This window comes from Phymastichus coffea, unplaced genomic scaffold (genome assembly GCF_024137745.1).
Source record: "Phymastichus coffea isolate CEN01 unplaced genomic scaffold, Cenicafe_Pcof_1.1 PCOF00038, whole genome shotgun sequence".
Lineage (NCBI taxonomy): Eukaryota > Metazoa > Arthropoda > Insecta > Hymenoptera > Eulophidae > Phymastichus > Phymastichus coffea.
This window is the reverse complement of record NW_026706849.1, coordinates 2207985-2232708: the sequence shown is the minus strand read 5'-3', so window position 1 is coordinate 2232708 and position 24724 is coordinate 2207985. Positions and strand designations below refer to the sequence as shown.

Below are 24724 nucleotides of genomic sequence, written 5' to 3'. Positions count from 1 at the left end.
GAATGGAATTTCATCTCCAAGAATTCACCGGTTATTTCTATAAATAAGTCGAAAAATTTTCTGTCGCCGTTGCGCATATTAACTGTTTATTCAGCATCAGCTGGAAAATCGTTGCCTAGAAATTCCAAATGTCAAAAATAAGCGATGTGTTGAATTCTTATCTAATCGCTTGTATTCGCTGTTGCAAAGCAAATGCAATCAAAGTTAAATTTCTTTTTCGAGATTTAACGTGAAAATATTTATATGCCCTTTATTCGGTATTCACTGCAATAATATAAATTATTAACTATGGCGATAGTATAATGACAACCTGACAAATCTTTTCGTAATTGACCACAACGTCTTTCTCGAAAGACATTATCCGTATATAGTGAATGGAGCTGTGTCCGAGTTCAAATGTAAAGAGATCACTTGTCGGTCTGTAAATTAGAAAAGCAGGCGTTTACGGCGAAAGCGTGCTTTCGGCTTTTCTTCCTCACCGAATCACGAAGCTGTAGCCTAGCTCCGACGTATCTATTCGTTCCGCACTTTTTCATGGCGCATCGCTGAAAGCACCTTTATACACACATGTATATAGTCCTAAATCCAGCGCCAGTGGCTTTGAAGTATGCCGAGAAGGAATCCTTTGGACTTCACCACAGAAATTCCATCGAGAGGACGACCTTCTTCTTTTTTTTTGCTCTCTCTCTCTCTCTCTCTGTCCGACCTTCTCTCCTTTTTTTTCGCTCCTTTGAATACTTGCACTCGCGCTCGCAGGTATGAGATTCCGCTTTCGGGCGATAATCGATTTCAAGAGGCTTAAGCCTGCTGCTATCGCAATAACAATAAATTCCCCAGTTGCCTTAACGAGCCTCCCCTCCTTGCCCATACGCAAAAGCATCCTTTCGGTAGCTTTTATGTATATGCGAAATATGTGTTGCGCCATCTGCGAGAACAATTTTAACGCTGTCTCTTTTTCTCTCTCTCTCTCCCAGGGAAAATCATACGCGCGCACAGCTTTAACGGCTGCGTAATTTATTGGACTTTTTTGTTCTGTGCTGGCAAACGATTGGATATTATAATGATCATTGTTTGTTATATTCGCGAGGAAGTGAATATTACGCAAAGCCTTTAACTTCGCTTGGGCGATCGTATATGCAAATATCGCGCGCGCGAAGTTTCATTTTTTCAATTGCGTGAAGTTTATTTTACGTTTGCGAATAAATTTGCCCTGCATGAAATTATACAAATGTATATTTTAGTACGTAAATATTCGGTGCGATATTCTATCTGTCAATACATGTACGCTGGTGGGTAGCTCTTTTGCGGCTCATTTGATTTCTCACAACTCCCTTTGTGCGTCCGTTATTATTCACTGCAACAAAATATTGAATTATAAAGAAGCCAGAAATATATCCATTACAACGTGCGAAACAGTGAAGATGAAGATTTGCATACCTCGTGAAATATTATATTTAATTTTCCGTTAAAGTTTCGCGAATCATTATAATGTAGTTTGACTCTCTGGTAATAATCGTAAAAAGAAGATAATAAAATTGCTGCACACAATTTCCATTTGCTGATTGTCATACTACATTGAACGAATATATTTTACGATTGATTGCATCTTTTAACTACAAAAAAAGAACTCTAAATTAACAATTTTGTTTTCTCGTCTGTTACAGGTAAGCGTGGAGAGATCTATAGCCATATATGCATAACACACACGAAAGGCTACAGTAAGTCGTTAACGTTTATAGCGCATATAAAGAACGAAAGAAAACAATTAAAAAAATTAAGTAACGGTTATCCGCTAATTACATTTATTAAGTCATAAATTAATTTTTGAAGTGATGCGTACGATCGAATCTCTTACTGATCAGCATATATGTATGATAATCTGTCGGTGATATAATAATTATTTCTAATGCGAATATAAGCTAAAGCATGCCGTCTGAATCGTATATCTATGTGCAATATCATTTTCGTTGCAAGTAATTTTCTCCGCTTCCCTCCGCGTCAAATAACGCAACCCGCATGTATGCATCATCGGGATGCCGCGGCGCTGCAGCGGCAACCAGATCGAAAGTGAAATCCTCTCTACTTACGGCCAATAATTTATTAACCCTCTCGCTCCACAGCGAAACTCCATGCCTTGGCGTTTGTGCCTCATTTTTATCGCCTCCATAAATAAACTTCTGTCGGATCACTCTTTCGTTTTTCCGCATTGTTCTTAGGCATTTATTATTAGACCGAGGCTCGCTAAGTTTCGTCTACTTGTAATTTCGCCTGAAAACAACAACGAACGACTTGTCAAGCGCAATCACGCGAAGCTGCTCCCGAGACGAAATTCATGTAACAGCCATATCGAACTTGTTAATCTTCATAGCAACGGCAGCAGCGCATCCGATTTCATTATCGCGGCGAAGAAGCGCGTGTAGTGGCACCTGCAATCTTCACTTAATTAATGATCAATCTAGCGCTCTTGCAATAAAAGGAGGAGAAGTTTGCGCACGGCTTGCTGGCCTGCGCCGATAAATCGACAATCGAGAAATCAGAGGTTCAATCTAATTTTCGAGCCGCGCAATTTCCCGGCCCTGCAAAAGCAAAATGACCAAATCGACGTAACGCGTTCCCTTCCATACCGTCTGTACGTCTGTCCGTCCCATTATTAAAAAATCCGATGATCCCGGAACACGTTTGAACTCCGTGTCTCTTTTGCGATTTTATTCGATCCGAGATCATTCGTTTCTTGTCGACGCGGCGCCGCTCGAATGACGTAATTTGCTGATTCAACACTGCTTGGCTCACAGATAGACTAAGAAAGTAAAAAATGCGCTATGGCTGTCTGTATTTTCATCGTGAAATCGGTCATCCGCTGGCAGGATGTATTTTGCAATGATTCCAAGTTGCGTTGCCGGAAGAACATGGGCAGCTCGTAATTTTTTTTTTTTTTCCCAATGTCTTCTAGTACACGGCCTAGCGGTGTGCAATAAATCGCTGCGGCTAAGATTCATTTCTCGGAATACTCGCGATAATTAAAAGCACGGCAAATCGAAGGTGATTCGCGCGGGTGCTACATCAAAAATCACCTCGGTCGCCGTCGGTTCGCGTACAAAGGCGCAGCTTCCGGCTGGGCAGCAATAAATCTTCGCGCCGATACAAGCATGCATTACGCGGACCGTTCTTCGCGCGCGTTTCGTCTTGAAGAAATCAAACACCAAGCCGGACTACAGCGCGTCAAAAGATACAATTTCTTCTTCATTTTCTTCGTCCTCTCTCGTTCGCGCGGCGCGTTCAATTGAATTTGGCCCGTGTCGCGATGAAACGTAACTCACGGCACACGCGAGGCTTTTAATCTGCACTCTGGCCGCTGTTAAAAAGTCTCGCGGCTCGTCATTGAATGCAAATGTCAGAGTGCGCGTGCGCAAAGAGAGCCGGATGCTGTGAGAGACGAGGTCGCGAGAGTGCCGAATGTCGAGGTTATATTGTCCGCGATCGCGCGCGCCCACCGATTATTTATGGACTCTCGAGCTCTCTGTTCCGCGCGCCGGTGAATGATGCGCCTTTGTGCTTTTCGGCCTTCTCCGTCCGCGACAGGGGGTTCCCTCTCGGTCATTATACGACTTTCAATTTGTTCGCATTTTTCGAGCTGACCATCGTGGCTTATGATTGTTTTACAGCAGCGCTTAACCACCGACTAGACTCGTAAATAATGTCCTATTAGAGAGAGAGAGAGAGAGAGAGAGAGAGAGAGAGAGAGAGAGAACGAGCGATGATGGAGTCAAGCTCAAATCAAATTTACGAGCCAAGCAAGGCGCATCGCCCACGTCGAGGGTCGTACGCGAGGGTTTAATCATTATACGATCACCTCTAACCCGACACGCGAGTGTAGCTCGTAAAAGCGACCGCGCGTGTGCCTCAATTGAAAGCGCAACGCGCGCGTGCGTTTCGAATTTCGATGTCTTCTCTTTTGCTCGGGAACGCCCGAAAAATGCTTGATAAAGCGCGCAAAGCTGATTTATCGCGGCGTACGGCGTGTGACGTTAAGAGATCATTCTTTCGCTCTAGCACTCGTTCAGGGTTGTTCTAGGCAAACCGAGCTATATTGATTCTAACGTGAAAACGAAATCGAACGAGAAACAAAGAAAACCGCGACGAACGAGATTATCATTTCTCATTCGATCAGAAGGAGGGAGAGTTTAAAGGTTCGCGTGCGTGCGAGCGCGTCGAATTTATCGAGTGCTAATTACCGGACCTTCAATTTTTTACTAGCACGAAACTTGATCAATTTCTGATGATTTATATTTCTTTGACCGTTCTGCTTTGCTGTTCGACAAAACTATGCTTTTTTTTCTAAGCTACTTTACAATTCACTAGGACTTCTTTAACGATTGATCATCAATTTTTTAATAATAACGTGTCATACAACGATAGTATGTAATGTTTAAATAATCTAAAAACAATTTAATATACTTAAATAATGAGCTAATAGATATCCCTAATGTTTGTTTTATTTCAAAATTATCCAAGCGAAAATTCCTTTCTATGCTTATCAAAACGTCTTGAACATGAACGATTTTTTTCCTCGACCCTTTTTTCATATTAAGAGAACGATAATTTTAGCAGTAAATATAGGAAACTTCAAAGTTTAATTTCACTTTTTAGGCATTATTTTTAATTAGTTTTTAACAGATAATTAATATTTCATCAATTTTGTTTAATTCACACAGTGTATACAAATTTTCAGTCACTTTACTATATATTCTTTGAAACACAAAAAAACAAAGTTTGAAGATATTACAATGGTATTCAATTAATTCTATCAGTTTGCTCGTAGATGCTCGAATATTTTATTCGGGTAATTCTCGACCAAATACTTCTTTTCTCGCAAATAAGTTTTAACAATTTTTATTTCTTATTACTTTTATCCACGATAATTATAAATATTTGGTTTTGACGTAATTTTCAAGTTATTCATCGAAAGTAAAATTTTGCTTTAATGTCGTCATCAAGAACGAAGAATCATCCGTATGCAAAAGTATATTCAGGAACATTTCGATACTAATTATTCAAGCTGCGATAAGGCAACGAGTGGCTTTTTTTTCACTTTCGCCCTTCCCACTTGAAAAGAGACAAACGGCCTCTCATATAAAAACACAAGCAGGAGATATAAAACGAAAAGAGCATGGAATGCCCATGGCCACACAAACAAAGCTTATAATACGTTCGCAGGTTGATAGCATGGTGTTGGTCTGCCAAAGTTCGTTCACCTGTAGCAGCAGCAACTGCAGCCTACCGACGCGCGATGCTCTTTTCAGCTGGTTGCGCACCACGACGCAACTCCGCGTTTTCTTACATTTTATTCCTTCTTTCGCGCTTTATCTCATCGCGATGTTTTCGCTGTATATTAATTGAATCTCATTTCTTGTCTTCCATCTTCGCGCACGTGTGATTTAATTGATCCTTTGAATAAAAAAAAATTATAATAAAATAAATGAAAGGTTTTTCGCGCAGCTGATAAAGAAAACGAAGTGGAATAATCATGCGCGCAGCTCGCTAATGCCGTAACGAGGAGGAGCGGCGAGACCGCAATTTATTCGACCAGTGTAAGAACTCTTTGGTATTTTTCCTCTTTGATTCTCTTTCTCTTGCTAATTAATTTCCTGCTTTCTTTATATTTCCTACTCGTGCCGCGTGTAAAACGCCAATAATCATCGCGCGTGATTGAAATGCTCGCACGTGCACGCGCGTGCCAGCGTTTTATCGTAATCGCTCGATTATCGGCGTGCCATTTGCTTTCTAGTACGTAGATACGCCTAAAATCCACAAGCACGCGGTAGTTTCCGAACAGTTGCGTACACAGACACGTGCGCGCGCGCGTTCGGTCGACAATACCTCATCACCTTGCTCATTTACATTCACATGTCCAAATACGTATGTACAGGCATGCGGCTGTTTAGACATTACAATCATCAGAGAGAAATCTGCAGCGGCGCGCCGCGACCAACAAAAATCGACATACCCGCGTGATGCTCTTACTTTGTATTTTCACTATTGAAGCAGCTACTTATGGACTCCGAGCTAAGTTTCTAAATGTCGAAGGTTATTTGAAAATGTCGTGTTTCTGTGTGCGCGCGAAGAAAGGGAGAAAGTTGTTGCGAAAATTATTCAATCACTACTACTTTGCGTTTGTTACAGCCTTTCGATATAAATTTACCAGATAAAACGCCACGATGAATATTCTTTTTTCTGCGCATTGCCAGTCAACCTTTTTTTCAAAGGTTTTTAAAATATGAAAATTGTCTCTCGTGTCGCAAATTTATAAAAAAACTCCTTATTGGTGGCTTCTTAAAAATAGGTAAAACATGATGTAGGGTGTGGTGAATAACGATCATCGCTTTCGACCGTAACTCAAGACAACTCTTCGGCGTTAACAGCAAGCTGAGTTATAAACGAGTCGACGTATGATAGACACTTGAAGAGAGAACAAAAAATCAGAAGTTATGAAAATTAGATGAACGCAAATTAGATATTTTCTATTCGGCAAGTTGCTTCTTTTTCCTATCATCCATAATACGTCGATAAGAAAAACACGAAAGTCTCGAATTAAAAGAATCACAGCAAGAAATTAAACGCGAAGAAGCGCGAAGCCAACAAAAGTGGAAGGAGTGATTATCCAAATTAGCCGGGCATCGAAACAATGACATACATGTTCATTGAAGAGATTGTCCCAGGTGTACGCTCTCCTAATTACGAGTGTGAAGCCACCGCGTACATGACAAACGAAGCCTCGTCGAGAGAGAGAAAGAGAGAAAATTCGAGCGAACGCGTAACGGAGAAAGCGCTACGTACTTGTATGTATCTCTGTTGCAAGCATCTCGTGAGAAAGTTTTCAACGGAGAAGACGAGGCAAAAGCAGAGGGAAGCATCAGCCGTGGCGTAGGGTAGCGTGCAATTGGCCCAAAAATCCAAATGTCCAAGAGCGCGTAATACACTGGCGTTCGCATGCATAATGCATGTCGACTGTATTGTAGATTACGGACTCATTAGCCTGCAACTGTGATAATGGCCGCGTTAAAATCGCCCAGAGGCACGTAAAAGTCGCCCCGCCGGAAGCAAAGTGCATTGTTGCGCAAGAAAATTGTTCGGAAGGTTGTCTCCAATCGCCCAAACAAATGCCGAGAGAGAGAGAGAGAGAGAAAGAGATCCCGGTAGCACTTGTATCGGAAAGATCGTTTCGTGCAAGTGCTACTTGTATAACGGATTTGTCATGCTGAAAAATGCTCACAATGCCGCTTAAAAAGCTGCTGTTAGATTTATTAGCGCATTCTGAGAATGACCAAACAATCACCATGACCAAGTGTTTGCAAATGTTAAATGGCGGGATGATATAACACGCTTTTATTGTGACTGAAGAGACAGCAATTATGAAAACAAAACGAATGAGAAAGAAAATAAAATACATATACGAAGACAGGACGAAGTTGGAACAGTAAAACAAGCAATTCGAAAACCGTACGCGCTGCTATCTTTTTCAGTATATAAATTATTAATGATCACTTCGAATAAAAGATAGCAACGACTTTTTCTTGCAAGATCAAGTTAACTCTGATACTTCTCTTCATCAGGTTGCTGGCATTACAAGTGCCAACAGTAACGAAGTGTCATCTCGATTGCTATTAAGACACGAAATGTGTCAAAAAAGCCTCGCTCATTTGCACACCAATATCAGGTGTCTTGAGTACTTGAAAATCAAAAGGAAATGTAAATTGAAATGCGACTTGTGTACTAGCGTAACATGTTTTATTATCACAAAAAACCCTATAAAAAATAAAATAGAGATTGTACATAACCTTTTCCATATAGCATCGAGTAACTGGAGACTTAATTTTAAAATTCATACTCGTTTTTGCGTCGATATTTTTTCCGCGTGAGTAATGACAAACATTGCGTTAGTCTCATTCAATACTCCAATGCCAAAAGAATTCGGTTATTATCAAAACTGGTGTAATCTTATCGAAAAATACACAAAAATAATTTAATTGAAAATTTACGCGCAAACGATTCTTCTATTTTTTTTTCTTCATTTTGCTATGAATGTGATAGCAATGATTTGTAAATGAATCGAATTTTTTTGTATTCCGATTAAGTCATCTCTTTTTTTATTGGAATTGAAAATTTGTCTCTATTTATAAATTATAATACTGAAAATGTAAAACAGTTTTATTTTATTCTGTAATGTGCCATAATTAATTTAAATGTTTTTTTTTATTTAATACAGGTGAGTGTCTCATAATTATTGATAAATTTACTATAAGACCTGAAAGTAAAAATGACATGGTTCCGTGTTATACTGCGCTACTCTTAGGCAAAGTTCCTCCTTAAGAACTACATTAAAGCGTTGTCATTCAATTGTTTCACGTACACTGAGAGACTTTTCATGCGAAAGTTCAAAATAGAAAAAACGCACGCATAACTTTAAACCTCTGACCGTTAGGAACTTTTTTCACGGACGTGTCAAAATCTGTACTCGGTTCAGTGTATTATTGTGATTAATAGAAGAGATCCTAAAAAATGTGTGCAATTATCTTAACGAACAATCCAACACCAGAAAAAAAAGTAAAATACGGCGCCAAACGGTCAGCAAGCAAAAAGCTAAAGGAATGAAAAAAGGCGGAACATACAAAACGCGAGCGAACAGTTAGCCTGAATAGCACGAGTCTGCGCGGGAATTTTTCATCTGGTTTTCTAAATTTCTAATTACCTTCGCTCGATGCCCATGCCCGCCTCTGCTGCTGAGCGTATTCGCGTATGTGTGTGCATCCGGTTTTTAGAGAGCCGTCTTGCAACACCTTCGCCTTTTTTCGAGCTCGTTATCTCGGTTAGTAGTTATGGTTGTGAGCCTCGACGTGCAATGAAGGTAAAAAAAAAAGAATCGGATTAACTTCGAGAGTGTATGCGCGTATATTTCGTGAGTGTATTATTGATCATTACTTACGATTCTCTAGCAGCTTAAGAGATTTCATCAAGTGTAAAATTGTTCGTGATGAGTAATACGCAAGTTGAATGAGTTATCGAAGCAATCTCGAAATGATTTACACATTTGCTCGATGATTGTAATTACCGACCGAATTATCGGTGTCGAAATACCGAGGCCATAGAAAAAAATTCCTCGGCGCATCATTTTGTTTAGGCAATGCACTTGATTGCCATTTCGACTTTTCCTTTCACTCAGACAGCTGTCCGATTCTGGGTAACTCTTCCGTTGGTTAAAATAAAAAAGGAAATCGATGCGCATTTTTGAATGGAAAATGAGTAACGGAACCGACGATGCGTACAAAAAGAAAAAAAGAAACACAATAAGTTGCGACATTCAAGGATAAGCCTTTTTTTATTCGAATTGAAAAAAAAGAAAACTGCAAGAACGCGCGTTAAAAAGTTTATAGCTCGACGCACAATCGGTAGGCGCGCGTGCCAGCGCATTTATTAAAATGCTAACTTTCATCAAGTGACACGTGTTGATGTCTTACATTTTGATATGTGCGTGCGCAAAATAAAGGAAACTAACTTACCTTCGGATTATATGTCAGGAACGAAAAAATGTTCATTGTGTCTGTGTGTGTACGTGTTTTTTCTTTTCGAGAATATTGTTCGATAATCGCCGTATTCACTCGAAGTTTTTTTTTTTTTTTTTTTTTTTTTTTTCTTCATCAGCAAATTGAATTTTCTCGTTTGCAGAAATATTAAATAATAAATGCTTGGTTATGAATGTTCGCTATCGATGGCGAAACGTGTACAAATATTTTCTCGATTTTTTACTTTACGCGCACAAAAACAATAATTTATTTCCAATACTTCTGGCAGAAATAAGTTGCAAATTACGCAACCTCGCGAAAAAAATACCACTTTTGACGTCACACGCTGAAAAAAGAAATATAACCAATGCATTCATTTATTTGCAAAGTAGCTATGAAACATTCCATTTGTCGTTATAACTAATATTTCCTGTCCTTTGGCAATACTTGATAAATAACGTAATTATAGCAGTTTTTTCTAACAAAAAAAAATCGTAAAATTTATTAACCAACAATAAATCATTCTCTCGCATTACAATAAATCGACTATCAATCCTTGTTATTTTTTCGCCACTAACGAGAGGTAAATTAAGAATCCATGACGCAACATTACTTAATAAGTTTATCAAGGTAAATACTAAATTTTCACCAAATGCACAAAGGCACTTAGCGAATTTAAAAAGTAGAGAAAAACCTTAACGAGAGATAACGATCCATTAAGATCTCAGCCACTACGGAGAAATCAATTAAATGCTCGCCCATAAAAAAAAACCCGTCATATTCTGCCATGCGCGTATCAATAACAACGTTATCATAGGCGTAAAGGGGCGCAGTCCGACATTGAGCAACAACGTGTCTTTCGCAAGTCGTATATGTGCCTGCGACGGTGTAATTGGCTTGGCGTTAATTGTCCGCTCACGTAGTTTCCAGTGGAATTCATAATCGAAAAGGAGGAGAAAAAAGGAAAAAAAAACGAGGAACAACAACGACGCGAGCGGCTCTAGCAGATCGTTAAAGCTCCGCTATCGATTGAAAACCTGGCTAATTTTCAGAGTCGTGGCCTCGTACACGCCTTTTAATAACGCCTTCGCTTGGAATTATAATTTTCTAAGGTGAGTGCGAATTCGGATTTTCGTCGCGAACGCGCGAGACTGGTTATCCGATGACTTGTCCGTGTTCAAAAATAAGACGCGCCTTTACGATGGCAGGCAAATAATTGCTACGTCCAATCAGATCTATCAGACCTCGTTATTTATGAGGGCGTGGAAACACTTAACAAAGTCTCTTTATATCGAACATGCACTTGATTCCGAATCGATCGAGTTTTCCCGCGATGCAAATCATCTTTCTCAAGGTGTACCTCAAGGAAGTCAAAGGCTCGAAGCGCATCGATGTGCCGCTACGACACGAGAGCTGAACATTTTCACTGAACTAGAATCAGAGCGTGACGCCTATATTCCCCGTATTGCTCGAGCTTGCGTCTTCCGTGGCTTTGCACGGTAATCACGAGCATTAACGCTTCTTCGGATGACGCTGCCGCGTAAATCATTGCAGGATATCGCTCGTAACCTAGGTATGGGTCATTTGCAGATCGATGAATTTATCGAAAAAGTAACTTGCTAATATTCTTTTTTTAATTAAAATGACTGATTGTCTTGTTGCCTGTGTGTATATTTACGCGTGCTCAGATTACCGAGTGGACTGCCCTTTGCGATCGATCTAATTAAGAAATGAAATGCGTAAGAACGGTAAAAGTTACGTGCACGAAAAGCAAAGAAAACGCAAGCCAAGTGGCGTGCGAGTCAGAGCCGCCGAAAGTAGCGGCATGCATACGTACGGCCGGAGTCGGAGAAAATAGGCGTCGCGCCAGGACAAATTGTCCCTTGCGCAATATACAACAGCGCCGCGCGCGCGCGCGCGCGCGCACGTGGGTTGCCCAATCGTCGTGGAGTCACTGACACGCCAACACATTGCTTTTAGTCCGTCTACCTCGCATCGAACGCGTGTATAATTTGCGCGTTCCTTCTTCTTTTTTTTTTTCTTTTTCTCATTCGTCTATGTGCGCTCGCAAATTGAAACTCAGATCGGGCTAATTTATTCTTTGCTATAACAAGGGAGAGGGAAAAAGGTGTTTTGCTTGGGCATCACGTACGGACACTTCCGTGTTTCGCATAATTAGGCTATTTATTATGGCTGCACACGTGAAACTTGAAACTTCGCAGACGTGTTTTTGGCGTGTGCTATTTTTTCTTATTTTGGAAAAGAAAATGAGAGTATCAAAAACACTTTCTCGCGTGTTGATGTATTAAAAAACTGAAAGTCGAACTAAAGTGAAATTAGAATAGGAATTAATGCACGAGGAAGTTTAGTGAGGCAAATGCATGTTGCTATTATGCGAAACGCAGTGTTAACGCAGACCCCCAAGAACTGTGGTAATAAATTTCAAGAAGGAAATTCGGCCGCAAGTGCGCGCTTCGGACTAAATAACTGTGAGCGATCGTGCCGAGCGATGATTCTTTTTGGTTTTCGCCGATAACAGACTCTCTCACTTTCGATGAAGAGGAACTGCATGAGCGAAGGAAGATGAATCGCCTGATCGAAAAACCATTGTACGAACGTGCGCCAGCTCCGACGATATTATCTTAATTACTCGCTACAACGAAAATCAATGACTATAAAGTTCTGCTCGCGGCGAGTTCGCTCGATAGAAAGTCTATTACAACTCACTTTCTATATCCGAAGCCCTTTGTTGTTCTTCTGATGTAGTACATTCGAGATTTACTTACTTTTTTATTCCGCACTTTCACTACAAGACGATTTTTCTTGAAAATCTGCAGGCTTTCTACAACAATGCCTTGACGCAACTGCAAGTGTGGTAAAGTAAAAAAAAAAAAAATAACAAACCAAAAAGGTCGCCGTGTGAAAAAAAAATCCGTCAGATTTACGACGCGCAATCAATCACAATTCACAACAACGACATTACGTTGTGACGCAAGTCCTTTTTTGCGAAGTATTATGATTTAGTAGATATATGCAAAAAGGCAACAGTTTAACATGAAAAGCTCATGTATTATTAGAAGCATTTGTCCCAAGCTGCTAATTTGCGAAATACGCAGGCGTATATTTTTATGTATATTGTTTACACCATCGCCGTCCGCGGCGCTGGCTTATATATATTAATTACTCTGGAGCATCTCCTCTGCCTTTGAAGTCTCGAGAAAAAAAAAAGTAAGACGGCAAGTCGCTCGTAAATAACCAAGATTGGCTCGTTTAGGTGGGACCGACTTTTCCGTGGTAATTGGCTAATGCGCGTGTATAAGAGCGCGTTTGTGCGTTTGTGTGTGCGGAGGTAATTTACACTGGCAAGCATGTATATCACCGCGCGGTGACAGTCAGGGGCGATAAAACTAATGCGAACGGGACTACTGGGCATGCTTTTGCCTCGATATTCTTTGTTTTCTTTTTTTATTCGCGCGCGAGCTGCTTAAGTATCGAGTGATCGATTTACCTACTTCTCCGCGAGAGACGCGTGGGTTTTCGACTGCCGCGAGTTATTTTCCGAGACTTCTGTTTTTTATACCCGCGCGAAGTATTGCGCGATGATAAACAGAGCCGCCAGGAGATTTGATCCTGTTGCAACGAAACTGCTATTCTTTTGATCGAGGAAAGTCCGCGTGTATCGGTTCAAAACCCAACTATTTATTATTATGCGTCGATCACTGGCGCAACTGCGATCAATCTTAATCTGCGACAAAGTGCCAATCTCGTCCAAACTTTCGCCAAGAGACCAACGTCGATCTTCAAAATGCCTATGCAAAAAGAAAAAAGGAATAAAAAAAGCGCGCAATCCGATGCGTGTGCGTCTTCGTGGCGCAATCGCGAATATAGCCGCATTGGTAATTCAACGCTCGCGCGTATTGCAAAATGATGATTGAGTTTCGCCGACGTTTGAAATGCCACGATTACAAACGACGACTGATCGATGCCAGAGATCTCTCTCCCTCTCTTTCGGCGCGTTCGGCAACTGCTGTCCGCGACTCGCAACTAACAATTACATTTCTTTTTTTCTCATTCATCGAGCCATACGAAAAAAATATCGTTCCGAGATCTACTCAAAACTAATAATTACGTTGTTTTTTTCTTTTTTGTCGAGTCGCTCGATCGCCCAACACTGTTTCTTTCGCTCGTTCGGCGTAACGATCGTTGAACTCTCACTGGCCAATATCGCGCGATCGGCTCACATAATGTGCCGGTATTCCGAGTACGTATACGTCGAGGAAATGAATTTGGTATGCCACCTGACGCGGTAAAGAGTGGCGAATAAAAAGAATGGATGAAAAAAAAAAGAGATTTCGAATCACGCGCTTCATTAAAGTCGCTGTCGCTTTCGCAAAAACGCGTTACTCGTCGTCGTCGGAGGCGACACGGCTGCGCAACTGATGTGCTTGGAATCGTCAAGTGCGCCATCGTTATATGTATAGCTACGAAGGTTCCTCTCCGCGTTCTTCTGCTTTTCACTTTAGCATATTCTCATTCGACGCGCACTGAATAGTATTGTCTCGTGCGGGAAAAACGGTCTCGGAAATGTTACATTGAATAATGTAATTTTCGTGAAAATAAAAAAATCTATTGTTTTGTTCGAACGAAATTTGCGATAAAATTTTACAATGCGAAGCAAATATTGTTACATAGAGGTCGAGGCTCTCAAAAAGTTAGTTTTCCAGTATATATAATAAAAGTTTACGGAGGATCTGGACCGTGAATAATGCGCCAACGAAAGGCAAGAACGGATTCAGAGCAAATAGGATTACAAGCGATCGCGTCGTTTCTCTCTTGTCGTGCACTGGCTTCTAGGAGAGAGACTTCGGTAATAACGATGAGAATAATAATTGATTAATCGACGGATTGTCGTTGAAATATATCGAATGTTCAAATCAGTTGTTATCAATAATTAAAACCTCGGTTCCCTTCTATTTCATATATCACTTACGATGGATTTTTCTTTTGTGTTGCAGGTAAGCCACCTGCATGCGATTCTCACGACCCTCACTAGTTCTTCCGGTGAGCAATCGATTGCGTCAAAAATACTCATCTGAATGTAATAATAAGCGAGAAAAGTAGGAAAAATGGTCGCGTGGCCGTGGCACGCCGTTGGATCGTACGCGCGACGAAAATGTGATGCGCGAGGCGGCGTTTTCGAGTCCACGTTCCGCGAGAGCGGTATGAGTTTGTTGCGCGGCTAAAAAAGGAGAAACCAGTCTGTGTGCGAGAGCGACATCCGAGCCAGAATCGTTATTATAATGAAAAGGAGAAATCACTCGCGACTTGAATTCAGAATAACGAGGGTTCTCTTTGAAACTGTCGAGCTTTCCGCCGTACGAAAAACTGGCGCGCGCGCGCGCCTGGCATTTTACTTTCGATTAGCGTCACTTTTACATATAATCTCGCTGCCGACGTTCGCTCGAGCGAGCAGCTTTGTCGCGCCGCCTGCCTTGCGAGTGGTTTCTCCGTTTCCCGAGGCGACGCGCGCGGACAGCGTCTATTAGGAGAGTGCGCGCGACCGGCCGCTCCAGAAACGCTTTGTTCGCGCTCTTTTCGTTCGCTTATTTGAAAACAGCGCCAGGGCAGTTCTGCCGAACTTTCGGTTTCCAGAGCGCGAGCGCCGAGCCGCGGGCAAAACGAACGGCATCTATGTTCCCGCGCGCGCGCGCGTGTGTGTGTGTGTGTCTTGACACGACGCGAACAACTGCAAAATATGAATAGAGCATAATCCCGCGCTGTGTTTCAATTAGACGACATACATTTAATGGGAAAAGAAGGATCGGACAAGAGGCGGCTCCCGAGGTATATTAGACGCACGCACGAGCCTCTAGAATGCGGAAGACGCCGCTCGTTCGCGTATACGTAGCTGCCGCACGGAGTAAGAGATATTGGGACGGCATGTAATTCGCGCCGAGTCCTTTGCGCGCATCTACATAACCCGGCCGTCCCCATCTCTAATCCCTGTCTCTGCGAGAGCGAACTTAATCCTGCGGGCGAGCGTGCACATGTAAAGTTTTTAGGCGCTTAACGCACGCACAGTCGGCTGCTGTTTGTCAAGGTCTATATATATATAAATATATATATTCCGGTTGGCAGGCCGGTGGATCGCGTCCACGCATCGACGGGACGTCGGTCCGCGCGTTGCGAACGAAACGTTCCCTCGGCGCCGCGAATTTCAGCACGGTCTGCCGAGTTCGCGAAATGATACTGCAGCGGCAGGTCTCTTCCGCAATAATTGCCAAGACATGCAGCTACGAGCTGCTGCTCCGCTGCACGTCTGCGCGCTCAGCGGAGCTTTATAATTTTTTTATTTAAGCAGCCCACACCCTCCGCCGTTCCACCACGGCGCGCGGAAAGGCATGGAATCTTCCGTAGAATTCCAGACAGATTGACGTAAAACCTCTATCTCTTACTTTTCTGGCTTGAACAATGCTCGTTATTATTTCATAATTGCTCGAACGTTGTCCGAGCGTTTGGTTTTCTTTCTGACACGATGTTCGTGGCGAGCGAAGCTCATGAAAATTTCCACGACAATAGAAAGAATTTGTAATTGTTTCGTTGAGCGAACAAGAGACTCGGCAAACGGAGGCAAATGCCTCCTGTGCGTGTTCATTCGTATTTCTTCGATTTGATTATGCAAACGGTTTATTAATCGTTGTCTCAAATGTGCTTCTCTACTATTCCGTGCACTATAGACATAATTGTCGCTCGAAGGAACGCTACGCATTAAAACGCCAATCTCTTGGGATTCTAATTGATTGACCTATCAATGGATCGCGTGCGTGCGTTGCGCTTTTGATATTAATTCACTATGCATATGCAATGCCGTGTGGACAAAAAAAAGGTTCTTTTAACAAAGGGGAAACAAGATTCAACATCAAGTTATGCGACAGTGTTGAACTGCGCTAAATCAACTAATTCCCTGCCAGCTCTCCCAAGTTTATTAATAGTCGTGTGGGTGCTGTATACTATTTGTGCTCATTATAGTACATTGCACTAGAATTATCCGTCCATGTTTTCGGCTTCGTTTGCCTATGCACATGCTTTAGTGTATTCCGCGAATTGTATGGTATTTCTATATATCGTGAAATAAGCGGCGATCACATTGCCGCAGATTACTTGTCGGTCTAGAATCTTGGAACGCAATGACAATAATTAACAGGGCAATGCGGAAAAACCAAGAAATTCTTACCGCGTGTTTCTCATTGGTGGGAGGTACGCGAAGAGAGGTGGCGCCGTAATAATAAGCTGATAGCTCGTGTGTTAAGTGGCTGCTTTTCTTTCAATTCTCAGAAGGAACTGTTCTGATCTATACATCGAGTTCAATGTCATTAAATCGGGCTTCAATTCCTTTTCTTCGGCTCCATCGATACGCTGATATCACAGATGCATTCAACTGAAAGTGGTCTGTTTTTTTCTTCATTCAAGCAAATAGAATCCTCAATCGGGTTATTTTGCTAAAACTGAAAATACATATTTATCCATTTTAGCCACAAAGTTCATTACAAATAATAAACCATATTAAATCAACTATAGTAATAAAGCGCCACAGACAGCTAAGTTTTAAAAGACCAAACAAACCACGACGAATACAGCTTAAACCACTAATAGTACGCAGAAAATCGCATTTGTGTATACACGTATTATGGGAAACATTGCACAACTCTTTGTCCATTCAAATTTCACGTAGCTACGGTAGTGTAATTTTACGGAATAATAATGAAAATATAGAGGTAGGCATTTGCATCGAGGTCCTGGTCTAACAAAAACTCTTTTGTGGTGAACGCATTTTGCGGTGTGCATACTTGCATTCGCAAATATCTAATCAGAGTGAAATCTTTTTTTTCGTTCAATAACGTTATTTGAAAGGATTTCATCGAAATTCACAACTATTTTAATTGCAAAAGCTTGCTGCTGTCGACGAAAAATTTCAGTAATTTTATTTTTACGAATTTTTTTGCTTAATGCCAAGTTACGTCTATCTCTATATAATTATTTCTACTCATAATCCAAGCACAAATGCGCTATTGTAAAATTTCATTTTGATACTATCACTTGCCGCTATATGTTGCATTACTCAACACGATACCCAACAAAGTTAAAGTTCTATACCGATTATCGTTAAAATGTTACAAAGGTGCAAAAAATCTGGAAATAAACAACGTGCAAACGACGGCATGCATTGTATAAAAATAATAGAAGTTTTAACTTGATGATTTCACGATAAGAATAAAATTGTAATTATTGTAGTAATCGTCCAAATACTGCAACAGCAATTGCTCAAAATATTCCTTGGCATTATAAAGGTAGCTAGATAACGTATAATCTCTCGCGACAAGGTCATCAAGCAAGCCTTAAAGACTGCAAAAACTCTGGATTTCCTAATACGAATGAAAGCAAAAAGCCGTGGAATAGCAACAGTCTTGCCGGCTGTATGCTCGAAAATTACACACGAGGAATACACCGACGTACGCGGAAGGCGAGAGCCCGTTTCGAGGCTTTTCTTTCATCTTTGTTCGTTGCAATGTCAAGCACCTCGGGACACATCCCGGCAATTTGCCCGAGTGGAAAATTCAGGTGGCGCGTGTATCTCGAGAGCTGCATCGGGAGCGAAAGTAGCGACGACCAATTTGGCGCTTCTTGCACGCGTCGGTAAAAACGAGGATAGGTAAAAAAGGAATACGAAGACGAAGCGTGACGATCAGATAGGAAGCGTGACCGATCTACCTCCGTTCTCGCGCGAGCTCTCCATGCCTTTTCCGCTTCTTGTACGCGATCTCGCTTTTACTGCACAGTGCCGCTCAACATCTTCAAAGAGTCCTGTAGCGCTTCCGCTTATGATGCCTTCTGGCTACTACACCGATGCTAAACTAATTTCCGTTAAAACTTTTTTTTTCAGTCGTTAGATTACACACCGAAACGTTGTCTCATATATTTTCATTATTTTTCGTCGTTAAAAGAATGCTCGTATTGTTAAGCGCATTATGTTGGATTAATAAAAATATATCCTTTTTTTATAATAAAAATAAATCCTCAAAAGGACTATGCGATCGTATCTTTTCTTCTTGTAACTCGCTTGATAAAGTAAAATATCATTTTATTGAACAATGAACGTCAGATTAACCGAATTATTTATCAGTAGTTCCAAACTGTGGGTTCAAATTGTAATTGAATTGTGCATTCTTTTTTTAAGATTTCACAATTTACTTGTCGAAAAACGTTGCGTGCGAAAATATGGGGCAATAATGATACCATGAAAGCAATTTTCCGAAATCATCATTCTCAAATTGACGGCAAATCGCTTGCGATTAATGTGCTCAATTGAAAACAAAAGAAGCGGAAAGGAACTGACAGCCAACTTGTCCTGCCACGGTTAATTAAAGCTAAATAGCAGAGACAGTCGCTCGAAGATAGAGAAGAGGCAGCAGCCTGCCCTCGTACGCATCAATCCATCTGCTGCGGAAGCGGAATCTCAAAGGCAGCAAGCCATCCGAAAGAAAAGGGAAAAAGAGAGCTTGCAGCTCTAATTGAAAGCCCCATCGCCCAACTTAATTCCCGACGATTAGATAGCCGTATGTATGAAACAGGCCGCTAAACGCGCGGCGCAACAATGATCGCGATCGACACGACGTAGTCGTGGTAGTCGATAGCATTCCACCCAGGAACGAGCAGATCCAATAGATCAAGAAAAAGACTACGTATGTGGGAGGAATACAGCGACGACGACGGGGCCATCGCCCTGACCGTGACCTAGCCACCGCAGCGCCTCTCTCTACTCATATAGATACGCATGCTCCTCCTACCCCTCGTCTCTCTCTCTCTCTCTCTCTCTCTGCTTATACGATGTGTATGTTTGCCTGGCAAATAAAGTGATGTTTACTGCAGAGAACCGCCTAGATAGCTATGTAGTCTCCGAGACTATTTCTGGAATGCAGCTTCTCTCTTTCTCTGCGCGCGGATTTCCTTTTTCTAGTCGAAATATTATCGCGACGGTATTGGGGGGTCAACGGTTCTTACTTATCGTCCTACTCGGAAATAAAAGCCACTATGAATTCACGAGCGCGCAGTATCGTAAGTTACCTTTCCGACGGTATCTATCTCGCGGTATTCTCGTTGCGATGAATCCTCTGGTATAACGCGAGCGCTACAACTTTTTCGGCACGGAAACAGTTGTCCAGTTAACGAGCGGGTCCAAGTTTTACGGCAAATAGCGAGGATCGATGGGCGCCCGCGGCAATTTGTTGGGAAAAGAAGGTGGTCGATGGAAAATTAGAGAGAGGAATCTCGATCGGTTGAAAACCGGCAGCAGCTATCGTGTACAGAGTGTTAATGACCGTCTTGAGGGAGAGAGAGAGAGAGAGAGAGAGAGAGAGAGAGAGAGAGAGAGAGGCGGCTTCCATTATAAATTCCCCTGCTGCGCCATAAACAACGCAAGAGAAGCCTTCTCCAGTCGGTCCAGTTTTCGCTCGGGATCTTTCATGCCTACGATAATGCGCTTGCTCGCGCGCGGCATTATCAATAACGATCACGCGCCGACATAAATCGATGCGCGCGCGCAGCTACCTCTTTTTAGTCTCTCTCTCTCCCTCTTATCGCTTGGATCGATCGAAGCGGGGGCCTTTAATGTCCGGGCATTATGTCACTTGTCGATTTTGCCCTCGCCGACCCTTATTAATATCGAGTTCCTTCTGGGTCGTTATTGATAAGCCTCTTAGAAAAGCTGGACGGAGGATCGGTCGGCAGCAGGCCTACGCGACTGCCGCGTTACGCGTGGATCCATTAGTTCGGATGGGAAGAGCGAGATGGGCGATAAATCGGGCGAGAGCGTAATCGCGCAAATGGATCTGTGACGAATTTGCGAACCTCGGCCGGACCAATTGCTATCGGAGCGGGTGTCGTCGTACGTCGCGCGTGCAAAACCGGCTGGTGCAGGACGACGCGCGGACGGGGGATAAGCAGGCAGGCCGAGATGAAAAAGTGTCCGAGAGCAGATCGCGGAAGTGCGAGTCGTGACGCGGTAGCCCACGCGCGCGCACGTGGCCCCGTCGCTTTTGCTTGTTATTTATACTCCATAAATGTCGGCAGGGGGGAGAAGGAGGGGGTGATAAACGTCTGCTTCGTTAGTCTTGTTTACGTTGTTGCCTCTCTCTCTCTCTCTCTCCCTCCCTCTCTCTCACCCTCCCTCCCTCCCTCCCTCCCTCTTTCTCCTTTCTTCGGAGTGCGCGGCGCGTAGATAGTAGCAGCCGCGCGCACCGCCGATGATGGTGCATTGGACGCCCTTTTGTATATATATAACGCTGCGCGCGCGACCGAGATAAGCGCTTAAACGACCGAGAGAAACGAGAGGACAGATATGATTAAAGCTAAATGGTCGTTGTGTTGGCGGTCGGTCGCCCGCGCCGTGTACGTATCGCGAATTCCTCGCTCCTTTAACTACACTCGCGATGTTTTTTTTCCTTTTTGTTTTTCCTTCGACTTGTTTGTTATTGCGATTTATCCTTAAATTAGCCGAGGCTCTCTTCCTCGAACGATTATTCAGATGCGCAGCCATTCAAGACCATTACAAATATAAGCAGATAACCGTACGGAGCTTGCTAAAAGTGAAAAGAGCACCGGCAAAATCACATCCTCCAGCTCGCTCACGTTACACCTGCACTCTTCGGACGTGCAGAAATCTGTCGAGTTGCTTATCTCCGCCGGCTGGCGCTAATACGTTACTGCGTGCAAAAGTGGACCGCTGCTCTGTTTTATCTCTCGCGCTCTTTGAGTTTGGCTTGCGGGCTCGATTTTTCAAAGGCTTCTTCCAAGACCGCCGTTTGATCTTTTAGTGCATGAGCGCGCTCCTTTTTATAGATTGACGCGCGCTCTCGCACCGTTTGTGGCTTAGTAGTACACCAACGCGAACCGAACACGGATAGCTTCTCGCTTCTTCGGCGACGTATATTGGGCTATATTTTCGGAGGGCTGCGGGCTGCTTTTCTTCAATGCGAAATTGAGCGGTTTTCTGTTGGAAAATTACCTCTATGTTGATAGTGATAAATTTCAATGAAATGACGTGAAATCGTTTGGTAACATTTTTGCTTTGTTTGTGTTTCAGGTGAGGAAAACTCAGAGGGCTGATTTTACTCGGCACACTGGAGCGCAATTTTTACCCGAGTAAAGTAAGTTTTCTCGATTAACGTTTCAACCGAAGTGTTTTTTATTTCCTATCGACATGCAAATTTCTGATAGATTACGAAGGAAATGAAGTTCCATTATCTTGCGCATAAATAAAATGACTCTATCGTTAAATGACATATTGCAAACCAAGCAACATTTGTCGTGATAAAATTAACAATTATTCCGATGTATGATTCGTGCAGGGAAGTGCAGGACGGTCAGCGCACAGTAATAGGAAAAAGCGATAACTGAAATTTACGTCGCTCAAGAGAGAAATGGCATATCATCAATCCGTCGTACGTCGTAACTGTCAACCTCGCGCGGAAAGAAATATCAGTTGCCACCCACCGCGAGAAGCGCGAAGGCATCACTCATAAAAAAATATCTAGAGAGGGCATTGTATCTGTCGTGTGGAACTCTTACTCTCTTCTTTGACCGTAATGCACCCTGACCGAGTTTCGCTTCTTCGCAGGGGGGCTCCCTCTCTCTTTCTCTCTCTCTTCCGCGCCGCGGGGCGGCTCTACGAGAAATCGACTTTACGCTTCATAAAAACTCGCGACGCTCCAGGGATCTTTACTGCAGGTACTCGCGGAAGTTAAAGACTGCGAGGTTATAATTGATTGGAGAGTCTGGTTTATTTGTATCCTTTGTTCAGGCGGTTTTTGTCGGGCGACTATAACGGATCGTTGCTGGGTCGATTGAATTTTCATGAGAAATCCAGAAAAATTGGCTCGGTTCGAGAACTTTTATAATGATCGACGAGATTGTAGTGCCTTTAGCGCTTGGGAAAATTAAATCCATTTCAGCGATGCTTACAACGACATTTCATTTTTACAACAGAGATTCGGCAATTATTCACGTGAGGTAGCCACGGTGTTAGCTGTCCAAGATTGTAATGAATCGCGCGGCGTACATCCAAATTTAAACCGTTTCAAAGCGCAGCATATCAAAAGGATCAGACTCTCTCACACACGCGTGGTGAACATCGGACACACACTCGAGATGTCAACTTTTGGCGCTAAGTCATTGTAAACTTCCTGACAGCTACTTGATTGTAAGAGAAAACTGTGTTTGCCTTCATGCGCATGGACGAACCTTGAATTTTTTTCTTTCAGCACGGCAATCGTTATTTTCATTCGCTGTTTTTGTTTTCGAATACTAAATAATATTGACGTACATTTTCTTTTGAATTATTCCTTCTGTAGTAAACAAACGTCGTCGCACAGAGCTTTCGTCTGTGTTTCAACTTGGTAAACAAAAACCGATCGTTTTTTTGTTTCGTTCGCGCTTGAATCTCATCGGTGTTTTAATTTGACGCTTGTTTGCAAGAGAAAACTCGCCAGGCTAATTAAATTGCATTGTAATACACTCGAGCTACTTTTAATTACCCAATAGAATCTCGCGTCAATTAAAAGGCCATCAAATCTAAAATAAAAGAAACCGCAGCTCGAGACTGAAAATCGAAGCAATAAAAGCAATCAGATAAATCAAGCTAAGCAGTGGCTGAAAAAAGTTCAGCTGGCACACAATAGCAACGTTTCTATCGGTGGCAAACAAGCCTTCCCGATAAAAAAGGGGAAAAGCGCGCGCGCACAGCAGACAAAAGATAAGGTCAACTACCGTTAAATCCACATACATTGGTATTCGGCTGCGGGATATACTGTTAAGTGCCAATCGCTTGCCAACCTCGAATATTCCGAATTCTCGTGCATTTCGCCACTCCTATTTTTTGCCTCATTGTCATTGCGCCGTTACTCGGTGCGGGAGGTAACCGGACAAAAAATAAAACACGTGATTATTTTGATGGCTTTTTCTTCTCTCCGATCTCAAAATATTTGCATTCACTACTATATTAGCCACTATAGCGAGGAAAAAAAGTAGCGTACAGTTATATATACGTGAGATATTTTTTTTTTAATTGACAGCTACGGCGAGTTACTCCAGATACCATTCAATTTTTACTTTTCATCCGGAGAATATGAGATGACATAGAGAGGTCTATCGATAAAAGACAATTTGTCAGAAATTTTAATTATAGACTTTTTCTTTGAATCTGCGATCTTATCGCATGCTCCTGTTGAACCAGATCGATTTCGTTGCAAAGCAATTGCTGATGACATAGAACTCTCCATAGAGCGATATGTTCGAGGTTCATAAACATTCTATTTAGTTCTAAAAAATGGTATTGTATTTCGCATTATTTTAAACTACTTGCACAATGAAAAAAAAACTTTACAAAACCACGATCGACCAACAATGCGATCAGAGTCTTCCGGGCAAAGAACACCTCATTTTAGCAATGCAACTGCGATGCAATAATACACCATGTGCACGTACGAACCGTTTTTACACACGTATATCGCGTAATAGCGTGTAATTTAATTTTATCGTCGGCTTACGTTTATACATATACACGCATAGTTATTGCGTTATGCTTCTGCAAATCCCTTGCGCAAGTTAACAACAAAAAAAAAAAAAAAAAAAAACAAAGAAAAGAAAGAAAGAAAGAAAGAAAGCAAGAAGCTGCATTTTTCGCTAAAACTCGTACGAGTCGTATGTTTTTGTTTAATGATTCTTTGGCGTCTTTTGTTTTGGTTGCTGCGATGAGTTACGAGGTAATGATATTGCAACGGCGAAGGCTTTTGAAAGATGTGCAGGCACGGTCATTGGAGGAGTGAAACAGTTATTTTCGGGCCTCTCTTTATTGGCCTTTTCATTGATTACGTAATGACGTCGCCGTAAATTCCGCGGCCGAAGGATGAGGAAAGATAGATTCGTAATTTCGCGGGGGGGCGAGGTCGTAACTTTTTACTTCTCTGCCATCCATCGGCAAGCGCTCTCCGCTTTTCTTTGCGCGCGCGGCGCGATCTTATTATCCATTGCGACGTATGGACGCGAGGCGAAATTACGCGCGAATAAAGTCGAACGTGAAAGATACATTTCATAGTAAACAGCGACGACGCGAT

General features: G+C 42.2%; 1 protein-coding gene across 8 annotated transcripts in view; it reads left to right on the top strand.

The window, feature by feature from the left end:
- Window positions 1-24724, top strand: part of LOC131663727 (trichohyalin) — a 129559-nt gene that overhangs the window by 84998 nt on the left and 19837 nt on the right. For 2 of the 8 annotated variants that reach the window (XM_058934305.1, XM_058934304.1), the window contains one exon: window positions 21697-21760. The exons of 5 other annotated variants lie outside the window; for them this stretch is intronic. The gene's annotated coding sequence lies outside the window, so the exon portion shown is untranslated. Of the gene's footprint in view, window positions 1-14572; window positions 14619-21696; window positions 21761-24724 lie in introns of all 8 variants that reach the window. One more of the 8 variants, XM_058934303.1, reaches the window with a different exon arrangement.